General features: G+C 40.9%; 3 pseudogenes; all 3 read left to right on the top strand.

The window, feature by feature from the left end:
* The first annotated feature begins 318 nt into the window (after positions 1-318).
* Positions 319-1,462, top strand: LOC103744871 (annotated as a pseudogene).
* Positions 1,463-2,767: 1,305 nt separating this feature from the next.
* Positions 2,768-7,904, top strand: LOC103744779 (annotated as a pseudogene).
* A 10,867-nt stretch (positions 7,905-18,771) lies between these two features.
* LOC103744687 overlaps positions 18,772-21,157 on the top strand; it is an 8,335-nt pseudogene continuing 5,949 nt past the window's right edge.

The raw sequence follows: 21,157 nt of genomic DNA, 5'->3' as shown, positions 1-21,157 counted from the left end.
AGAGAAGGTACATGAGGTACAGAGCCAGAAATCTCAAGGGCAAGTAGGACCTTGATATGCTAGAATAGCTTCCTATTTGTTTCCCACCATAACAAGCACAATTCAAGGGTGTATGGCAGGTCAAGGGTATTATTCTGCATGGTAACACTTTAAAATCATGGTTCTTGTGCATCCTGCACCTTGTTGGCCCAGTTTGCCCTTTTCTCCCTCCACAGTCTGCCTAGCTCTTGTCCTGCGTGCCCTGCCACCTATCTAGGAACATGAGGTAGTAAAGAGTCTGGTGATCTGAGTCACTACTGTGAGGCCAAAGTTCTGTAGGGAAGGAGGAAGAGGAAGAGGAGGAGAAAGAACTTATATCAAGGTGGACATCAGGCAGATCCAAAGAATATCACGAAGCTTCCAGGACCTTTGGAAAACCAGAAATTTCCTATTGGAAAAGGCAACTCTTAGGGAAGCCCAGATGTAGAAGGTCAATGTGCTGAAAACACACACAAACCAGAATGTTTCTCCATCTTAGAGAGATGAAATAATTCAATGGTTGGCCAAAACTCAAGTACCAGAAACATTTGCTCCGGCTAGCAGTTTTTTGGACAGGTTTCTAGCTACGTAAAGGCTCACCCAAAATATGTGAACTGTATTGCAATCAGCTGGGGTTTTTTCTAGCTGATAAGACTGTTGAATAAGATGGGTTGGGGGGAGTCCAGTCCTAAAGGTATTGGCAAGAGAGAGTTTCTGAGAATGTTCTTCATCTGAAATTTTGAACATGGAGAGAATCATTCTGAATATGTTGAACTGGGAGTTTCACAGGGCCACACCACTGGATTTTCCTCTCATTTTCCATGCCATTGCAGCATCAGCTGGGCCTGTTACTTTTCAGTTTACCCAAGCTGAGCCCACCCCAACATTTGGCAGTCCTGATAAAGCAACTATTTCACTGCATGGCCTGTAAACAACTGCTGCAATTCAAAGAATCCATGCTTGCTCTGACCACTGCTAGTCTGGAAATGGACTAGCTTCCTCTTACAATTGAGCTGCTTCAGACAGCACAAGTGGACATCTCCCAGCTGATCCACTGTCAGGAGCTGATGGCACATCACCTTTCTGCTCTGAGGTCTTCCCTGCTTCTAAATTCCATTTGTGTCTACCATCCTCTCAAGCACACCCTGGGAATATGCCACAAAGGAGTGCTCAAATTACATCCCTCCTCTGTCTCAGATCCAGATTTCTCTGAGGACAACAGTAAGTCAGAAGTGCTGGTCAGAGGTACAACAGTCTTCTACCATTATCTCCCAGCTGCAGTGGGTGCAAGCATACCTCCGCTAAACACAAAGTGGAGGAAAAGGAAGTAAATGACTTCTATGATGGAGTCAAACAGCTCTATAATGAAGATAATGTAGGTTCTGCATGTGGCACTGATCTGTCAAGGCAAGAGGAGCATGCTTTCCCTCGTCCACCTTTGTAGTCTGTTTTTGTCGTGTGGTTTCAAGTGTTACCATCTAGTGCACTCAAAGGTTGACTGAGAACATAGAAAACCAGGGAAGGCTATAGAGAAGGGCACGTGCTTAGCAGACTCAAGTGAGCCAGGGAAAAAGAAAACACAACAGCAAAACATTCATTTGTGTAGCTAATTATAACTCAAAATTATTTAACATACATTTATAAACTCAAAAGATCCAAAATATATTTAAAAGGAAAATATTCCCTTCTACTATGTCAGTTCCATTCTTTTCTCAGTTAAATTATAGTTTTTCCCACATCAAAAAAAAATCAATTTAATGTTTAGGGGGAAGTTCTAAAATTTATAGCTAGCAAAACCTTGTTCCCAATATCCTAATGTAGTTTTCTATCACTTTTTTCTTTCTTCTTCATTGACTATCTAATGAATTTTGTGCATGTTGATCTATATAGTCTAACTTCCAGTCAGTAGGTAACCCTGAAATTATTTTTTAGCAATTCAATAAGCAAATTATTTTTGTGTGGCAGCCATGTTTAAATCAGACTCAAGTTCCAGTTATCCTGAAAAGCATACTTTAGAATTGTCATCCCCTGTGAATCAGAGCTGATAGAAAAAGTTCTCCTTAGTCTCAATTTTTAGTGTAAAAACAAAATGACAGTTTTCACTTTTATCTTAAAGCTTATAATGGCATGTAATTAACGCACTTAGATGTGTTGAAAGCATTTCTGGCATTCATATAAAATAATTTGTGATAAAGTTAATATATGTAGGTGCTCATCAAAGAAACACATACATAACATCTAATTAGACTTTGTAACTGATCTGTCCTCACTCATTTATAGCCCATTGGGGCAACTGTCTAGACATTTGGGAGGCTCTATGATTTAAGTCTGTAACTTGAAATTGAATTCAGTACCCTAGTTTTAAGTTAAACTATTAGGATTTTCTTGATAACAAGTGATCCCCCCTCCTTCCAACCTGCCTATTTTTCTCTCAGTGTCTGTCTGATACACCCTGAGCTTGCTTTATGGTCTGAAGGAGGCATTGTAGTCAGAACCATGTGCTGGAAAGAATAGCCTCCAGTAGCAATAAAATGTCCTTAAAAAAGATCATGGGCCCTAACTTCTTTAAGCAATTTGTTTTTAACTGATATTATGAAATTAGATTTGGAGAAATGCTTCTTCATGGAATTTTTTAAGTTTACAGATAATCATCAGGGAGAACTAGGGAATGAGGAGCCCTATTCCAACCTCACCACTCACACATGCACTCACTGCAAAGAATGCTAAAGGCCATTGCAGGGCTCAGGACATGGCTCAATGGGTAAAGCGTTTGTGCTTGCTATGCAAATGTGGGAATCAGAATTTGGACCCCCAGAACCCACATAAAGGAAGGCACCAGGACACCATGTGTCTCTGTAATATGAATACTCCTGAAGCAAGATGGGGCGTGGAGACAGGCAAATTCCTGGAAGCTCACAGGCCTACTTCCTGGTGTAGGCAGTGAACAAGAGATTTTGTCTCACACAAGGTAGAAGGCCAAGACCTGTTCATCCTCTGACCTCTAGATGCATGTTGTGGTATGTGTCATCCCCTAGTTCACACACAGGAACACATATATCACATCACATATACACACAAAGCATCTTTTTAAAAAGCCATTGCAAATCACTTCCAAACACTGAACATATATTGAGGTTCAATGTATGCCTTCAGAGAGCAGAGCAACCCTCATGTACATGTTAAAGCTCAGGCTGAGCCCTGAGAAAACACTCTATAATTTGTCTAGTAATAATGACAGAACAGGCTTAAAAAATGAAACCAAGCTCAGAGAATTCTAGCATTAAAAACAAATGTGAACATCTTTGGTAACTGTCAGCCTTTCTTTTTATCGGCCTCCAGTACTCTTGTATTGTTTGAAGAATGATACCAGACTCTATTCACCACTGTGATCACTCTCATTTATCCACACAAAGGGAAATAAACAGGGTGTGGATTGTTAGCACAATGTATAACTGGGAAACACTGTTGCTTCAACCACCTTCCTTCCCAGTTCCCTGCCCTACCCTCTGCACACCTCATTTCTCTCCAGCGTTGCTAGACCTAAAGAGTGAATCTCCATTGTTGGAGATGCACTAATGGTCCAATAGAAATACATGATTTAACATATGTATGGATTCCCAAGGAGCAACTGGAATTCACTACACTTTTAGTCTAGCACAGCCTTCCTCATTTTTAGTCTAGCACAGCCTTCCTCATTCTTAGCACTGCTAACATTATGGATAATTCTTGGTTGGCGAGAGAGAGAACCTACGCATTGTATGGAGTTTCTCAGCATCCTGAGATGCTTATACCACACTCCCATTTTCTTTCCCTCAGTCCCACTTGCATCAACCAGAAATCACTCCAACCATTGCTGAATATCTGTTGAGGAGAAAAATCATTAATTGAGAAGCACTGGATTAATGCATTGAGCTGATCCTCTAGTCAGACTCCATGTTAGAATACTGTCCACAACACTGTGTAAAGGAGAGCCTCGCTTTCATATTCTTTTTCTTAAATATTTTGTTTATTGTTTTTATGTGTATGAGCATATTGCCTGCATGTAGGTAATTGCACCCAATTCATGCAACACTCACAGAGGTCAGAAGAGGGTGTGAAACTAGACTTACAAGTGGTTGTTAGGCATCATGTGAGTGCTGGGAATCGAACCCAGGTCCTCTACAAGAGCAGCCAGTGCTCTTAATCACTGAGCCATCTCTCCAGCACCACTTTCATATTCTTTAAATATGATTCTCATGCTCAGTTTAGTAGCAGACAGCCTGTAGGACTTGGGATCCATGGACTCTCTGAAGAATTCCACCCTGTTGTAGTTCTGAGGGAGCCACCCTAATGCCCTCTGGAACAAAAGCCAGTAACACAAAAGAAAAAAGAATCTTTCAGAATAGCACAGCCTATCATCCATTCAGAGTGAAGCCCAGCTAGCATTCTAGGCCCAGCTCCATGGATTACTATTTGCCAGAGTTCACAACTGTCAGACACCTGTCATCCTAAAACTCTTCATGTCAGATTAGCCTTTCTGCACAGCCTGAAAGGTGCTTCTGTTAACTGAGAAGTTGGAAACAGTGCAGGCAAAATTCTTCCATCCAATGAAAAATGGAATCAGAAGAGCTGTCAGCTCCCTCCAACTCCAGTACCATTGCCTAGGGCTAATGGCAATGAAGGCCACCAAGCTTTCCAAGGGTAAAGCTTCCAAGCTTCCATTCACAAATAATTGACAAAGGCCCACAGAAAAAGGCCCTTTTAAAACGCCTAGGCTACAGGTTTGGGTAATGGCTCAATTAGTAAAGTCCTTGCCATGTAAGCATGAGAACTTGAGTTCAGATCCTTGGCACACACATATCCTGTGCGGTGGGGAGGCAGAGATAGGAAGAGCCCTGTAGCTCATTGGTCAGCCAGCCTAGTCAATCACTAGGGTCCAGGTTCAGTGGGAGATTCTGTCTCAGAAAATAAGGTGGAAAGTGATTGAGGAAGGCATCAGATGTCAACATATGGATTTCATATTGCATACACATGTACACACAAACACACACACATACACATAAATACACCACACACACATACAAATGATTATAATAATATATATTTACACAAAACATTTTGTCTCTATTGCCTTTTTTATTGAAAACTTATAAACACATTTCATTCCTTTACCCTTCCATCAAGCATCACAGTCCTTCGGAACATGGGATGGAACAAGTCCAGTATTGATCTCTTATAGAACTGGCCAACAAGGTAAACATTGTAGACTAAGCAAATTGTGTGTGCTTAGCTATGTAAACTCAAGCCGAGGGAACTGCTGTTTCCCTCTTGCTTCTTTCCGTGTAAGAAACACAAATCCAGCTGACACAACAGACTGTCTCACCTTGGTTAATCTGTAGTCACAGGAGTTCTAGCCCTGCAGACAATATCCTCGATATTTAAGTTTCAGATTCCCAAACTCTAATGATCATCAGGATTACCTTTCAAACTTACAGAACGAAATCTCTGAGAATGGAAATGCGAAAATGCACATATTTGTGATGCTCTACAGGTGATTCTGAAGAATTTGAAGTCATTGTAGTAAGTTTTCAAATGCCAGGACTTGGACCTACCTTGGCAATATCATACTGCTTTCTATAAAAAAAAAAAAAAGTCCAGTGGGGGACTGGAGAGATGACTCAGTGGTTAAGAGCACTGGCTGCTCTTACAGAGAACCAGGATTTGGTTCCCAGCACCCACAATCATTCATTACTCCAGTTCCAGGAGAATCCAACACCCTCTTCTGACCTCTGTGGGCATTAAAATGACCTGGGTGCACTTACACACATGCAGGCAACACACTCATACATGTAAAATAAAAATAATAAATAAAATATTTTTTAAAGTCCACTGGTAGTTGGATTAGTAGCTTCTATGGCCCCAAACTCAGAGATCAGCTGTAATAAAGACTGGAAAATATATAAGCATTACAAATGTTTTGTCCTGTGGCAAATACAGGAGCAGTATGTTGAAAATCATACATTTTTTTTCTGGAATATTTCCAAGTTAAACTTTTGTCCTTTTGTTCTAGTAAATGATTTTAAAAAATCAAAGAAATTTCATTTGTTGACTATTCAAATAGCTAAGCCAAACATACAGACAGCTTTTCATGTTTAACAGCAGCACAAAATGCTTCTCAAACTCAAAATCCCAGATTGATTCATTTTTTCACTCAAAGAAATCATGGATACCTTTGTTTCTAGAATATGATCTTAAAACTCAAATAGCTTTTATTATAGCGGGGGCAATAAACCAAGCCTGAACACTAGAATGTAAATAGCATACCTAATTGAATGCTGAGTATGTAATGCCCAACCCTATCAGAGGTTGTTTGAGCTTGGTGAAACCAAATCAAAAGAAGCATTCCCAGAAATAGATAACGGTTCTGAAAAAGGGAGACCAGTAAGAGAGAGTCCAGGAAAGAGCTCAGCCAACACTTTGTAGTTCTTCCCTTTGCCCAAGTTAGCAAACTATAGTTAAAAAAACACTACTGTCTCTTAAAGATTTGATGCTATGTTGTATTGACTTAATGTCAGACCATCCACTGCAGCCAAGAGCCATCTAATTACTGAGGTCAATATATCAAAATCAATTATATTGATATGTGTTGATAAGAGTGATTTGGGAAGAGGCTGGGGAAATGGCTCAGTGGTTAAGAACACTTGCTGTTTTCCAGAAGACCTGGTTCAATTCCCAGCATCCACATAAGAGCTAACAACTCCAGTTCCAGGGGATCCAACACCCTCTTCTGGCCTTCACAGTCTTTGCACAACACTCATGCACTTACATACATGCAAGCAATACACTCATACACATAAAATAAAAATAATAAATAAAATATTTTTAAAAGAGTAATTTGGGAAATAACATTTGAAAAAGTATCATCTGAGGCTGGCAGCGTGGGTCCCTGCTGGTTGCATCACTTGCAGCTGCAAGGCAGCAGTGAGATTTGGGGCAGCTGTAGGGCAGCACCTGCAACTCTTTAAGTGGTCTTCCTTTCCCTACAGCTTGAAATTCTTTACCTAATGGACTTCAGCCTAAGAGATGCCAAGGGCATCACAGTCAAGCGCCTGGAAGTTGTGAGAAGCTGCAGTCACACTTATCTGGAAACCTACATGTTAGTCCTGACTGTAGGGAAGGAAGTTCTGGAAGAGTTTTACAGAAGAAAAATTGAAAGAAAAGAAGTAGAACAAGAAGTCGATAATATTTCTAAGGATGTGGATGTCAGTGATGCTGCATTCCTCGTAGCTGGTGATCCACTTGGGGCTGTAATACACAGTGATCTCATTCTGAGAGCAACCAAGTTGGAAATCTCTTACCATGTTATTCATAATGCCTCTATAATAAATGTAGCTGGCATAGTTTACAATTGTCCAAGTTTGGAGACAGTTTTTATTGTTTTTTGGTGTTTCATTTGGAGACCAGAAAGCTTCTTTGACAAAGTGAGGACAGACAAAACCACACACATAAATTGTGCTTACTAGACAACAAAGTAAAGAAACAGTCTCTGGAAAATCAAATAAAGGGAAGAAAAGTCTATAAACTTGCTCTATGAGTATAAACCAGTAGCCCGGGAGGCTTCTGGAAGTTGATAGAAATCAGAGAACACGTGGAGAAGAGCCAAAATCACAGAAGAGACACACTGTTGCCTTAGCCAGGGTCGGAGCTGAAAACAAGAAAATTGCAGCAGGCATTTTACGGCAAATGTGTACAGTGGACATGGGAGAACCAATGCCCCCCTTGATCACTACAGAGACAGTCTGCATCCAGTGGAAACCGAAAAATGTTCAGTCTGTTCAAACCTGAATTCCAAAGTGTTGACTGACTCTGAACATGGACATTTCATATTATTAATTTACATTAGATAGGGATGTATACATATTTGTATGACAAATTAAGTGGGGCTTTCATTAATTTAGTAAATAGAGCATAGGTGACTGAAAAGAAGTAAGCACTTAACAGTGCTTGGTTTCCTACAGCGGTGTTTCCCCCATTACATCATCAGTTGCTACTGGCCACTTGTCAGGGTTTATACAGGGAGGGGAAAATTATCATCTGCAGTAGCATTTTGAAAGGTAATATGTATGTAATTCTCTATACCAAAACAACAAATGTTTCTACATTAAAGAAGAAATTAGGCAGCGTCATAAGAATTGATATAAATCTTCCAAATATATCCATATATTTAATTCCAATAAAAATATCAAGATTTTCCATGAAAACTGGCAACTTTATTATAAGGCATGTATGAAAAACACATTGAATCCAAAAGAATCTAAATAATAATAATGAAGAAATTTGGAAGACTTAGCATGCTTAATGAAGCACTTATTAAACTGTTTTTCCATTAATGTGGTGCTAGTGCAAGGTTAGGCCAAGGGGCCAATGGAACAGTATACAGCCAGAAACAGCATGTGTACATAGTCATCTGCTTCGCAACACATATGTAACTGAAAAAAGGGGGAGAAAGCTTCCTCTTTGATAGTGAATGCTGTTAGAGCAATTGGGTATTCAAATAAAAAGAAGAAAACTTTCACTTTAATCCTTACCAATGCCATACATAAATACTGAAGAATAAGCCTAAATGAGAAAACAAAATGTACGTAAGTTATAGGCAAACTACAGAAGACAAACTGTACCACAGTGGAGTAGGTAATGGTTTTATCATTGGGGAAACAGAGTTAAACTTCAAAATGAATTCTTTTTTATTCATTAAAAGTAACCTACAAGAGAATTAAAAACAAAACATAAATTGTAAGAACACAATCTTACCACCTGCATCTTATAATATGATTTACAGAAAGACAAGTGTCCCATGTTTTTAAAAGAAGGCAGGAATCCGTCTCACAAAGGGGACATTCAAATAGTCCATGACCCAGATGCTTATCATCAAGGGAAGAGGTTCAACCACACTGAGGGCCCTGAGATGACTCAGAAGATAGGAGGTTTGCTGCACAAGCCTGGCAATCTCTTTTGTCTTATAGGAGTGCTAAACCCATCACGATGACTTCTCTCTTGATATCATAATTCCTAAAAGTCACAAACAACTTCAAATACTTCCATGGAGATTAGGTTTTCATGGGCCAGACCGGCATCTATATGCAATACAAAATTTGAGGCAGAATCAACAACATGTAGACCATATGGACCTACAGTTAAAGTGGAGTGTTCCTCATAAGAAAACTAGGGTTCTATTGCCAGAGGGGAAATGGACACTGAACCAAAAAGAATCAATAGGAAGATAAAGACCTCAAGTACCCTTTCCAGATATCTATGCACACATAGGCCAAGGCCATATCTTCCTGGGACCTCCAAGTCAGGTGGAAAACTCTGATAGCAGACTAGAATTTGTTTAATGTTCTATTTATCCATCTCCCTGCTCCCTGGATTCTATTTTTATAAAATCTTTATTGAATTTTTGTGTATTTCATACAGAACATCTTAGTCATCTTTATATCCCCTTCCCCATTGGCACCCTCCCGTAGCCCCCAACTAGTTTACATGCTTTCTGTTCTTTGTGTTAATAATGTCTTGAGTCAAGCTAGTCTCCAGACGTCCCTCAGTGAAACTTCATCCACTGAGGTCTAGTCAGCCTATTTAGAGTCCCTCCCTTTAAGAAGATCACCTCTTCCTCACCCAACAGTAATCAGTTACCAATAGTTCTTTGGCTAAAACTAAGGAATGTTTCCCATTTTCACAGTTCTGTGCTGGGTTTTTGTCTGCTTGGGTTTGCATGGATCTTGTGCATGCTGACACCATTGCTGTAAGTTCATATGCGCAAGGTCCCTGGAACCTGTAGGACTCTATTTCCATATGTTCATGTACCTCCTCCCTGGCTCTTACAATCTTTCTGCAATGGTCCCTGAGCCATGGATAGATGGGGTTTAATATAAGAGTCCTGTCCAAAGACCCACACTCTAGACTCTTATTCTCTACACTTTGGTCATTTGTGTTCTTTTGTGTTCCTGGCCTTCTGTTTCATAAGGGAGCTTTGTTGACGAAAGTTAAAAGACACATTAGTATTCTCTCTACCCCTTATCCCCCAGATTCTTATAAACAAAAGTATCACTTGGAATAATGAGCAAGCAGCTTTGAGGAAAAAATAATGATGAATCAAACAGTCATGGAAACTAGTCCTTTTGATACCACTAAACCCCAGTTTGATCTTCGGTGAAATATGGAAAGAACACTGTCCTCACAGGAGGATGCTGAGGAGGACGATGATATGGTTAGGGTAGCTGTAGTGGAATTAACAGAAGATTCTGGGCTTTGAGGTCATAGCTGCTCCAAGATCAGTTGTCACAATTCCCTGCCGCCATGAATCAAGCTACCCAGTAGCTTACATTTCCACATTTAGTGAACAGGTACTGGTTACTGTTGTACTGTTCTTCACTTCTCTACGTGCAGAAAGATTCTGCATAGCTTTGTATATCTCTGCTGAAGAATTAATTCTGGAAAAGGACACACACACACACGCACACATACACACACAAAGTAATCATTAATAAACTCAATGTTTTTCTGTTTGTGCTCAAATAAAAGAGTTAGTCTACCTTTAATCCCAGCACTCGGGAGGCAGAGGCAGGTGGATCTCTGTGAGTTCAAGGCCAGCCTGGTCTACATAGTGAGTTCCAACACAGCTGGGGCTACAGGGAGACCCTGTCTCAAAAAGACCAAAAAAAAAAAAAATAGTCTAAGTTCTCCAGAAAAACAGAATCTATAGAATGCCAAGATAGTATCATACATGACTATGGAAGCAGAGAAATCCCAAAATCCTCTATCTGAAAATAGAAGATCCAGGAAAGCAGGGTGGAGTTCTAGAACTACTGCAGGTAGTTCTGGATCCAAAGTCCTGAGAACCAAGAGGACTAACGGTGTAAGTCCCCGTCTAAAGGTAGGAAAAGGCCAGTGTTCCTGCTGAAAATTTTGGCTTAGAAAAGAGCAGATCACCCCCTCTTCCACATTTTGTTCTATTTAAGTATTGCACAGGATCACATGATGTTTATCCATCAGACTTTACTGAATGTATCGATTCAGATGCTAATCTCATATGTAAACACCCTCGAAAACTCACCCAAGAATAATGTTTAGCCAAATAGCTGGGCAATCCATGATCCAGGGAACTCATAAATTCAGCCATCACAGATACCCAGGATAGGGTGTCAGAAGCCCCCAAGGGGAAGGGGAGCAGAAAAGTCCCAGGGGAGAAAACAAAGGTCATTGCAGCAAGCACTCAGGTCCATCTCTCCCAACATTGCTTCCTCTGACCTACTTCCCACCCTCATCCTGCCTTACCTGAGGGAAAGGAGTAGAAATTAGGACAGTTCAGCTGAGAAAATGATTTCAATACAGTATTAGTCAAGCTTGAGAAGGTATACAGATGAGCTCTTACAGCTGACTCAAATATAATTTCTTAGATCATTTCCCAACTCTCTCCATTCTAAGTTATCCCAGAACCACCCTCCCTACCCCTGCCCCCCCCAAAATTTAAAAATGTCTACAATTCCTTGGAAGATGGGAAACACAGAGCAGATAACTTTAAGTCAAAAATCAAAAGATGCTAAACATAAATGAGACTTTTGTGATCATCTTCCCTTTAAATGTAAATACTTTTGTTGTTGTTTTGTTTTGTTTTGTTTTTTTATCTTTTTGAGACAAGGTCTCCCTGTAGCCCCAGTTGACCTTGGAACTTGCTATGTAGATCAGGCTGGCCTCAAACTCACAGAGATTCACCTGTCTCTGCCTCTTAAGTGCTGGGACTGAAGGCATGCACCACCACGCCTGGTGACTTTTTAAGACTAATACAGAAAATAATCTTGGATTGGTATAAGTCAGCAACTGAAAAATGGCAGGTCTAAAGAGAGAAAGCTAATCGTGATCTCATCAACTGCTGCTTCCCGGTGACACCACTCCCCTCTCTGAGGAGATACTCCTGCTTTTGCAGCCAGACTCAATTAACGCTCCTAAAACTTAATTCTGTATCTCTCGCCCCAGGAAGCCCTCCCCATGTGGCCTCCAGAATAATGATCCAAAACCTTCCAACAGAGATGACTGCATGACATTGTATAAAACAAACAACACACTGTAACCAAAGATGGGTATGGGGTGAGAGTTAAGGAATGAAGGAGAGGTGGTGATTTAAGCTCAAAGCTTTAGTTTAATATAGAGAAATTTTCTCCCTCCTGGCTTCTCCCTGTATATACACTAATCTGTCTTCATTTCTAGCACAGAACATGCTACAGACTTTTAAGTTGCCATCAGGGACAGGAACTAGAGTGGAACATGAATCAGATTCTGAATGAATATGCTCATTTGCTAAATCCTACAGCAAATCCAAATATTAGTTTCTAATTGAATTGAAACGTCTTTAAAAGCCTGTGAACCAGTTCAAACTGGAATGGAATATATTATATTATTATATTATATTATATATGTATATATATAAAACTAAAATGAATAAAAAGAACTACTGAAAGGTAAAATGGGAGTAAATTAAGATGTCTCAGAGGCATTTACCCAAAAGAGATATAAACATGTTCATAAAAAGACTTGTAGGCAAATATTCAGATCAGCATTAGTTAATATGAATAGCCACAAACTCGTGAACTACAACATCCATCAATTGCTGAGAGGGTAAACAAAGTGTGCTAAAGCAATGAAATAGAATGATATTCCTTTTTATTTTTTAATTTTTTTTACGTGTAGGAGTGTTTTGCCTGCATGTAAGTGCACCTGTGTCATGCAATGCCGAGAGCAAGGTCACTTTCAACACACCAGCCAGAAATAGTAAATAAAGTTTTATTGGAAGACAGCTGGCATACTCATTCATGCCCTCTATGGCTGCTTTCACATAGCAAAGACCATGTAGACTGGCTATATCAAACACCATATGTCTGCAAACCTAAAATAACCACCATTTTGCTCTTCACAGAGAATATTTATGAACCTCTAATCTAGACAATCCTATCTGGAACATGGTTTGAATTGGGAGGCTGGGCAGGATGGTCTCCTCAGTCATTCATATCTTACTGAGACACTCATTGGAGGTGTAATATGGCCTCCTCAAATAAAGTAACCCACTAAAGAAGACATCAGTGAGTTCCCTAAAATTATATCATACATATGGCTGCCTTCTTTAATGCTGCATGTTAAGAGCAGTCATAAGAGTAAGCTACATTCAGTTTTCTAGAAGTTTTGATGACTGAGAACATAGCATAGAACTATGGGTAAACCAAATAGTCAGGGCAACCAAAACAATGGACATTGCCAATCCAATATAGCAGAGTCCAAGGAGTTTACATATAGACAATTAGATAAGCTAAATTTACACATAATTCTAACTTGAGGATCTATATAAGAGACATCAAGAATGAACTGGCTTAAAAACTCCTTCATTAATTTACCCATCCATTTGTTATATAGTTATTGATTGACTGATTCTATCACAAATTTATCCATTGTCTCCTGTGTTTTAATTTGTCACTTGATATGTATTGAACAATTTGCAGTCCATTTGAGGTAGCTTGTATGGAAAACACAAGGATAAGTAAATGACGACTCACCAATGGCTCTTCCTGCTTCAAACAACTTGATCAAGAAAGTCTCTCACAGGAGTGCCCAGCTGCTTGTCCATTGACTCCAGATCTAGTCAATGTTAGACATCACAGACCCTGTCTCTGTCTCAACAAATAAAGCATAGAAAGGATTAGGGACAGCACTCAACATTTACCTCTGGCATCCACACACACAAACACATAACAGAGAGAGAGAGAGAGAGAGAGAGAGAGAGAGAGAGAGAGAGAGCAGAGCCTGACAGAGCAGACATTCTTCCAACTCAGAAGTGAAAGAAAAGGTATCAGAATCAGGAAGGCGGGGACAACACATTCTCTTCCCTGGGCACAGAAGGAGTCTACTCTGAACTGAGCCCCTTTCTTCACCTGCAGCACTGCAATCTTTCCAAACATCCACCTGATTGGGTCTCTCTCTGCTCACAGTCCTCTAATGAATTCCTATTTCTGTGAAGAGTTAGCCTAGGCAATAGACTCTAGACTTTCTACAGCCCAGCATGAATGCCTTGACTCACTGGACCCTCCTCTATGACCTGTCCCCTCTAGCTATACACCTTGGGGTCAGACACAGCATGGTACAAAACTCCTTGCCCAAGACAAACCACTACATTATCACAGATCACACAGTGCAGTGTGGTGTTCATGCTCAGATATCAACCTCTAAGTTCTTAAATTTTCCTTTTGAGGAGGACTAGGGGGATGGCTCAGTCAGTGAGGTGCTTAAAGTGCAAATGATGAGCACTGAGTTCAGTCCCCAGAACCCATGCAAAAAAGCCAGGTATGGCACTGCACATTTGAAATCCCAAAACTGGGGAGGTGGAGTCAGGTAGATCCTTGATACTCACTGGTCAGGCAGTCTACTGGAATCCACAAGTTCCAGCCCAGTGAGAGACCCTGCTCAAAAAACAAGCAGGGTGGCACCCAAAGAATGACACCAAGTTTGACCTCTGGCCTCCACATGCACACACACAAATGCATGTACAGAGAGAGAGAGAGACAGAGACAGAGACAGAGACAGAGACAGACAGAGAGAGACAGAGAGAGAGATCCCTTTTGAAGGACAAAAATAAAGCCTGGCATGCAAAAAGAACCACTCCTTGCTTTCTCTATACTTGAATCTGGGGCCAAAAAGCATGCCAGAGTTGAAGAGTTGACAAAGATTTGCAACCAAAACAGCTATGACTTTTTAAGTCCAGGTTTGAAAAGATAGGCACGCATTTCAAATATTTATTATTTTTATCTTGCATGTATGAGTGTGTTGTTTGCACGTAGGTCAGTGATCCATGTTGTGCAGTGCCCAAGGAGGTCAAAAGAGGGTGTCGATCTCCTAGAACTGGTGTAGGTGCTGGGAATTGAACCTGGGTCCTCTGCAAGAGCAGTCAGTGCTCTTAACCACTGTGACTTCTCTCCAGCCCCTAGGCACTCATTTAAAAAGGTTGGCCAAAGATCATTCATTGTCTAAGTCATGCGCCCTCATGAGCCTCCCTCAGAGGCTGGATGCCCCAACAAGTCTGTATTCCCCAAAGCCTACCCATCCCTGTGCCTAGAAAGCTCTCCCCATACACGACAAGGCCAATATTGCTGAGCTAAGCAGATTTTCTAGCCAAGTAGAAGAGTGAAGAACATTGACTCAGGTGGGAGATGAATTGTGAGAGCAGATGTTCTCAGAATCAGATATCTGGCTTCATGCAAATATTGTCAGAAATAGACACTGAGAGAAGCACAAAGTAGTGCAATCCACACATAAACCATGTTTCTAAAACAAATTCTTAAGCCTCCCACAGGCCTGAAGTGAGCCTCCAGGAGTGTGACTCAGCTTAAGAGGCAGGAAAAACCTTCAACTGCCCAAAGTTTGAGGGATACCAAGAAGTTCTCCCCATTCTCAAATGGCTGGATTTTGCTAGGACCAAGGCACTAGAAACTTCACAATGGCCAGTTCACTCCTTTTGTATTTATTTTCTATAGTCTGTTTTTAAAAGATGAGGGGCATGGGGGTCATTCCTAAACAATGCAAGACATTAAGTAACTACAACATTCCATGTTGAGATAGATTCTGAATTCCATGGGAAATGGGTAGAATTTGTACCATTTATCTGAATTTTACAGATAGGAAAACTGACTTTAAAAGGGTTAATGGCAGCTGGGCATGGTGGTGCACACCTTAATCCCAGCTCTTGGGAGGTAGAGGCAGGCGGAGCTCTATGAGTTCAAGGCCAGTTCGGTCTACATAGTAGTTCTAGGCCAGCTGGGGCTACAGGGAGATCCTGTCTCAAAAAGACCAAAAAATATATATAGAGAGAGTTAATGGCTTACCCAAAGATAAGAAGCAAAGTGGTGTGCCCAGAGCAGAGGCAGGCGTCTTGACACCTGGAGGGGCATTTGCCAAATTGCAGCAACAGTAGTGAGGGCTGGGAAGTGGGTCTTCAGCTCATCAAATACATAATGGTTTTCTTCGTGTGTATGTGTGTGTGTGTGTGTGTGTGTGTGCAGGAATGTTCACTTGGGAATGTGTGTAGAGGCCAGAGGTTAATTTCAGCTACCTTTTTCAACATCATTCTCTACCTATTTTTTTTTTCTCTTCTTGAGACAAAGTCTCTTGTAGCCCCAGCTGGCTGGCCTGGAACTCACTATGGAGACTAGGCTGGCCTAGAGCTCCCAAGAGATCTGCCTGCCTCTGCCTCCCTTCCCAAGTACTGGGATCAAAGATGTGTGCCACCATGTCTAATTTCTACCTTATTTTTTGAGACAAGGTCTCTCACTTAACCTGGAGCTTAACCTGGGATAGACTAGCTGGCCAGCAAGCCCCTGGGATCTACCTGTCCCCACCTGCCCAATGATGAGATTACAGGCATGTGCTGCCACACCTGGCTTATTTACTAGGGTGCTGGGGATCCAAACTCAGGTCCTCAAGATTGCATAGCAAGCCAGGTGTGGTACCACATGCCTTTCATCCCAGCACTCTGGAGACAGAGGCAAATAGATCTCTATGAGTTCAAGGCTACCTGGTCTACATAGGGAATTCCAGGCCAGCCAGTGTTACTTAGTGAGATCCTGCGTCAAATAACAAAACAAAACAAAACAAAACAAAACATTGCATGGCAAGCACTTTATCCCATGAGTCATGTTCTCAGCCCTCTAAGATTTTCTTAATTGAAAATGATATACTTTGTACCCACTTCCATCCATCCACTTCCAACCATCTGTGCCAATGACACCTGCAAAGGTCAGAAAGGAACACCCACCATCAGGTCCACAGGGCCAGTGGAGAGAAAAGAGAGAAGTCATAGAGGACAGTGAGTCCAACAGAGGAAAAGAGAGTGAGCAAAGATCAGACACGTGTCCCCTGACTTCCTGAGAGCTGTCTCAGCCACCATGTCTCTCCTCTGTCCCTGCTTCATTCACCATGCTGTAATTCTCATAATCACATTTCATAACAATTTCATGTAACTCCTGGGTTAAAAGAGAAAAACTGAGTCCCAGAGAAAACCAACTTGCCAACACTTCATGGTGTGTGTGCAGTGTTTGAGTGTAGACCCTGAGCTTTCCAAACCAGGCTTCAACCACAAGTTTTGTTTGTTTGTTTTTGTTGTTGTTGTTCCAAAAAAACAAGGAGATACTCAATTCATGCCTGCTCATGCAGTCTGTGATAAAAGTTATAAAAGAAACATGGGAGCAATAGAAAGATTGGGAGCTTGGGTTATCACATTCCACACTTCATTTATTTCCTCAAAACCATAACAGCCACAGGAGCCATGTGATCATACTTCAGCATTCACATTCCTCGTGATTGTAAATACTATTCCTTCTACCCAGCAGGACCAAACAGCCCATGAACAAGTAGAGGAGACCCATGCAACATGCCACCCCTGATTCTACTGTCCTGTAATTATACAACCTCTCAGAGCTTGGTAGGCCCAGAATGCATGAGAGTTTAGCAGAGAAAAGTACATTATACCTGTGAAGAGGTACACAGGGGCACTGAGAGCCTTGAGAGGTCACACTGTATTTGAACCAGAATATGTTTCACAGAGAAGACAGTGCTGCCCTGAGAGACTCCAATGAGCAAGGAGCCCTACCATAGCTTTTCAAGCTGGTAGATTAGCCAGCTGTTTACAGACCCCCTCTGTGTGCTTCTAAACACAGAGACTTCAACATAGCTCTCTAGCAGTCCTACTGAAGCCCTGCTCTTTTGACTTAGTTTAATGGCGGAGGCACACAAGAACTCTCCAAAGAAACCATCTTCCCGAGTGCTTCTTGAGAGCCAAGTACTCCACTGTTCACAATAGTCAAGACATGGAATCAACCTAGGTGTCCATCAGTGGAGGACTAGATAAAGTAAATGTGCTGGGGGAAGCTTAAAAAGTTGAGCTCATGTAAGCAAGAAGTAAAAATAGATTTATCAAAGCCTGAGAGGGCTGTGGAGGATGGAGGGGTGGAGAGAGGATGGTTAACATTTGCAGAGGTGCAGCTGGGCTGGAGGAATAACTTCTAATGCTCTATAATACTGTATGGGCAATAATTAATTGTGTAGTTCAAAAAAGCTACTAGAGAAGACTGAATATTCTCAATACGAAGAAATTATAAATATATGAGGTGAGTTATACTGCTATAATGATTACATATTATGTACAACTATCAAAATGAGTTAAATGACTCCATAAATATTCACAATTATTCTCACTTAAATATATATATTTATGTAATATATATACACATACATGTAAATATTTATACAAAATGAAAGTCCTGCTCTCAAATGAAAATGAGGTTGACATAAAAGCCATTACACAAATATTTAACAACAAAATGAAATAATCCAAGTAACTTCAATTGGTGAGTGGAAAACACACTACAGTAGATTATATCCTTACAATACAATACTCCTCTGCATTGAAAAGCAGGAACTATATATACACACAACGACAGAAATGTGGATGAATGTTAGATGTATAACACCAAGAGACGTGTACTCTGAAGAACCACAGAGACATCTGCGGTGGGTGACATATGGACAACAGAGGCTCCAAGATATTCACCACTCCTTGGAAAGTTCAAAGATTGATCTCCAAGGGGCCTGTGTTAGTTTCATGACTCACTGATGGGACAAAACACCTGACCAAAACAACTTAAGGAAGGAGGGGTTCATTTTGGCATATAGCTCCAGGGGATGCGGTCTGTCATGGAAGGGAAAGTATGGCAGCAGGAACAAGAAGCACATTACATCTACAGTCAGGAAGCAGAGAGTAATGAATGCCTGCACTGTTTGCTTTTTTCCTTTTCCTTCAGTCCTGGACCCCATCCCATGAGAAGGTACCACCTATATAGAAGCTTATTCCCACCTCAGTTAGCCTAAACTAGAAAATCCCTCAAAGATATGTCTGAAGATTTTTTTTTTTTTACATGGTGATCCTAAGTCCCATCAAGTTGACTATGAAGATTTATCATCACAGGACCCAGGTGTACAACTTACAGCTGGCAGGAGAAGGCGATATCCCAAACTATCCAAAGAATGTGGTAGAACATGGCCATGTGCTCTGCCTCCTGGCCCCCATGGAATACAATAAAATGTGGACCAATGAGGTGGCAGGACATAGCAGCTGCCTGGGCTGCATCTCTACACTCTTAACCCCATATTGATCCAGCTGACAGGTCTAGAACTAGAGTGTTTTCTTGACTACAAACTACAACTTAATAATGGTCAGTAATGAACACAGCAAATTTGCTAAGCAAACAGATTTCCTCTTCCATCTCAAGGTCACTGAAGCTATTTTTATTTGGAGTCATTTGAATTCAAATTCAGAACAAGAAATGGAGGTGGAAAGAAATCTTTACAACAAATTATTGATTAACACGTCAGAAATTATGAGGAGTAATTCAGCCATTTCAGCAAAAAAAAATTGGGCTAAACTGGACCTGGCCACAACCCAATATGCCTCCTGCCCTTAGTATATTTTTGGAAAATCTCCTTTCGAGAGGAAATTTTGTTCTTGGCATCATTAGACTGTGCAGGTCCCTTGTCTTGGCTCAGCCCAGAATTTTCCAGATATGAGGCCCCCAAGAGGAAACTGGACGATGGCTTCTTCCTGAGTTGTAACTGTAGTCCAGCCAGAACAGTATATATCAAGTATTATCCATGGGTTGGTGCTGAGCTGGATATAGTTAGTGGAATTCAAGCTCTCAGTTCTAGAACTTTCTTCCCTCAGACATGGATGGCCTTTCTCCAAAGAGAAAACAATAAACTATAATATAAAGCCCAAATATAAAATTTCATGCCAAGATCAAAACATCATATTGAACAAGAGTAGTTCCCCAGCTTAGTTGCTCTTCAGAACCACTCAGTGTATAGTTTAAGAATTCGGACTTTTGGATCGCACCCACAGAAGTTACACATCCTGTAAGTCTGGGTCTACCTCTAAAAACTCTGATGGTGTCATTCTGATGCTAAAGACTCTCAGGCCACATACATGGGTGTTCATGCACTAGTATTTCCACAAATGAGAGGTCCACTGCCAAGAAAGTTCACAAAAGGACATGCAGTAAAGCCCAACACCACTAGCATAAGTAGAAGCATTTGTAACAAACCAGAGAAACTGACATAAGGATTTCTACCAATTCAAACATTAAAGTCCCCAGCTTCATTTCTCTGATGAAGATGTCCTATGATATGGGAAAGGTCAGTTGCTGAACCTGAAGTTAAGAAAATATTTGCTCTAGGAACATGATGGCTAACGGAGAGGCCAAGTGGGAGCCCTAAAGGGCAGGTCTGTGGTTACCAGATGCTGCTGAGCAGAGTGCCTCCTGGGCTTTAGCTTTAAAAGAGGGAAGTCCCCAAGAGGCTCATGCAATTCTGGGAACAACTGTGGGAGTTCTCCACAGGCTCTGGGAGAAACAAAGCTAAAACAGAGGCCAGAACGGTTCTCAAGAACACCAGTCACCATCTTCTAAGGCTCCATCAACTCTCTGGGTCACACAGTTCCCTCTTTCTCTGCTTTGAGAGTTCCCTGGCAACTAACCTATGGAAAACAGCAGAAAAAAATTAGAGCTGTCCTAACAGAGCTCTACACAGAAATTAGAGGGAAATAACAAGGTGAAAATCCTATGATACTTAAAACCAAGGAAAGCATGAAAACCTGGTATTTTTGCCCATTCATTGGTGATTTGACCATTGGTAGTTTCATTTATAAGTATTTTGAGAATATACACATATATATACATTCCCCCAAAATGTATATAACCCAATGTCTGTTATGAAGCTAATGAGCTTCAACTTCAGCTACACAGGGAATTTACCTGGGTATTATACTTGAATCCCATCTCCAGAGAATCTGATTTAAGCAATCTGGAATATAGGCTTCATATCAAGAAAAAAAGTTTATTCAGTTCACAGAACCCTGAGACCTATGTATCTTAAATACTAACTGAAAAGCCAGTGTCTAAATAGACAAAAGAATTGTCTGAAGTTACTTGTCTTCTTTTATGAGTACCATAAAATTGACTCAGAAATGTCTGTCTGTCCTAAGTATGTGTCCACTATGGAAATACTTAGATTTTTT

This window comes from Nannospalax galili, unplaced genomic scaffold (genome assembly GCF_000622305.1).
Source record: "Nannospalax galili isolate Female #2095 unplaced genomic scaffold, S.galili_v1.0 scaffold990, whole genome shotgun sequence".
Taxonomy (NCBI): Eukaryota; Metazoa; Chordata; class Mammalia; order Rodentia; family Spalacidae; genus Nannospalax; species Nannospalax galili.
The sequence above is the reverse complement of the archived record's forward strand: the minus strand, read 5'-3'. Positions and strand labels throughout refer to the sequence as shown.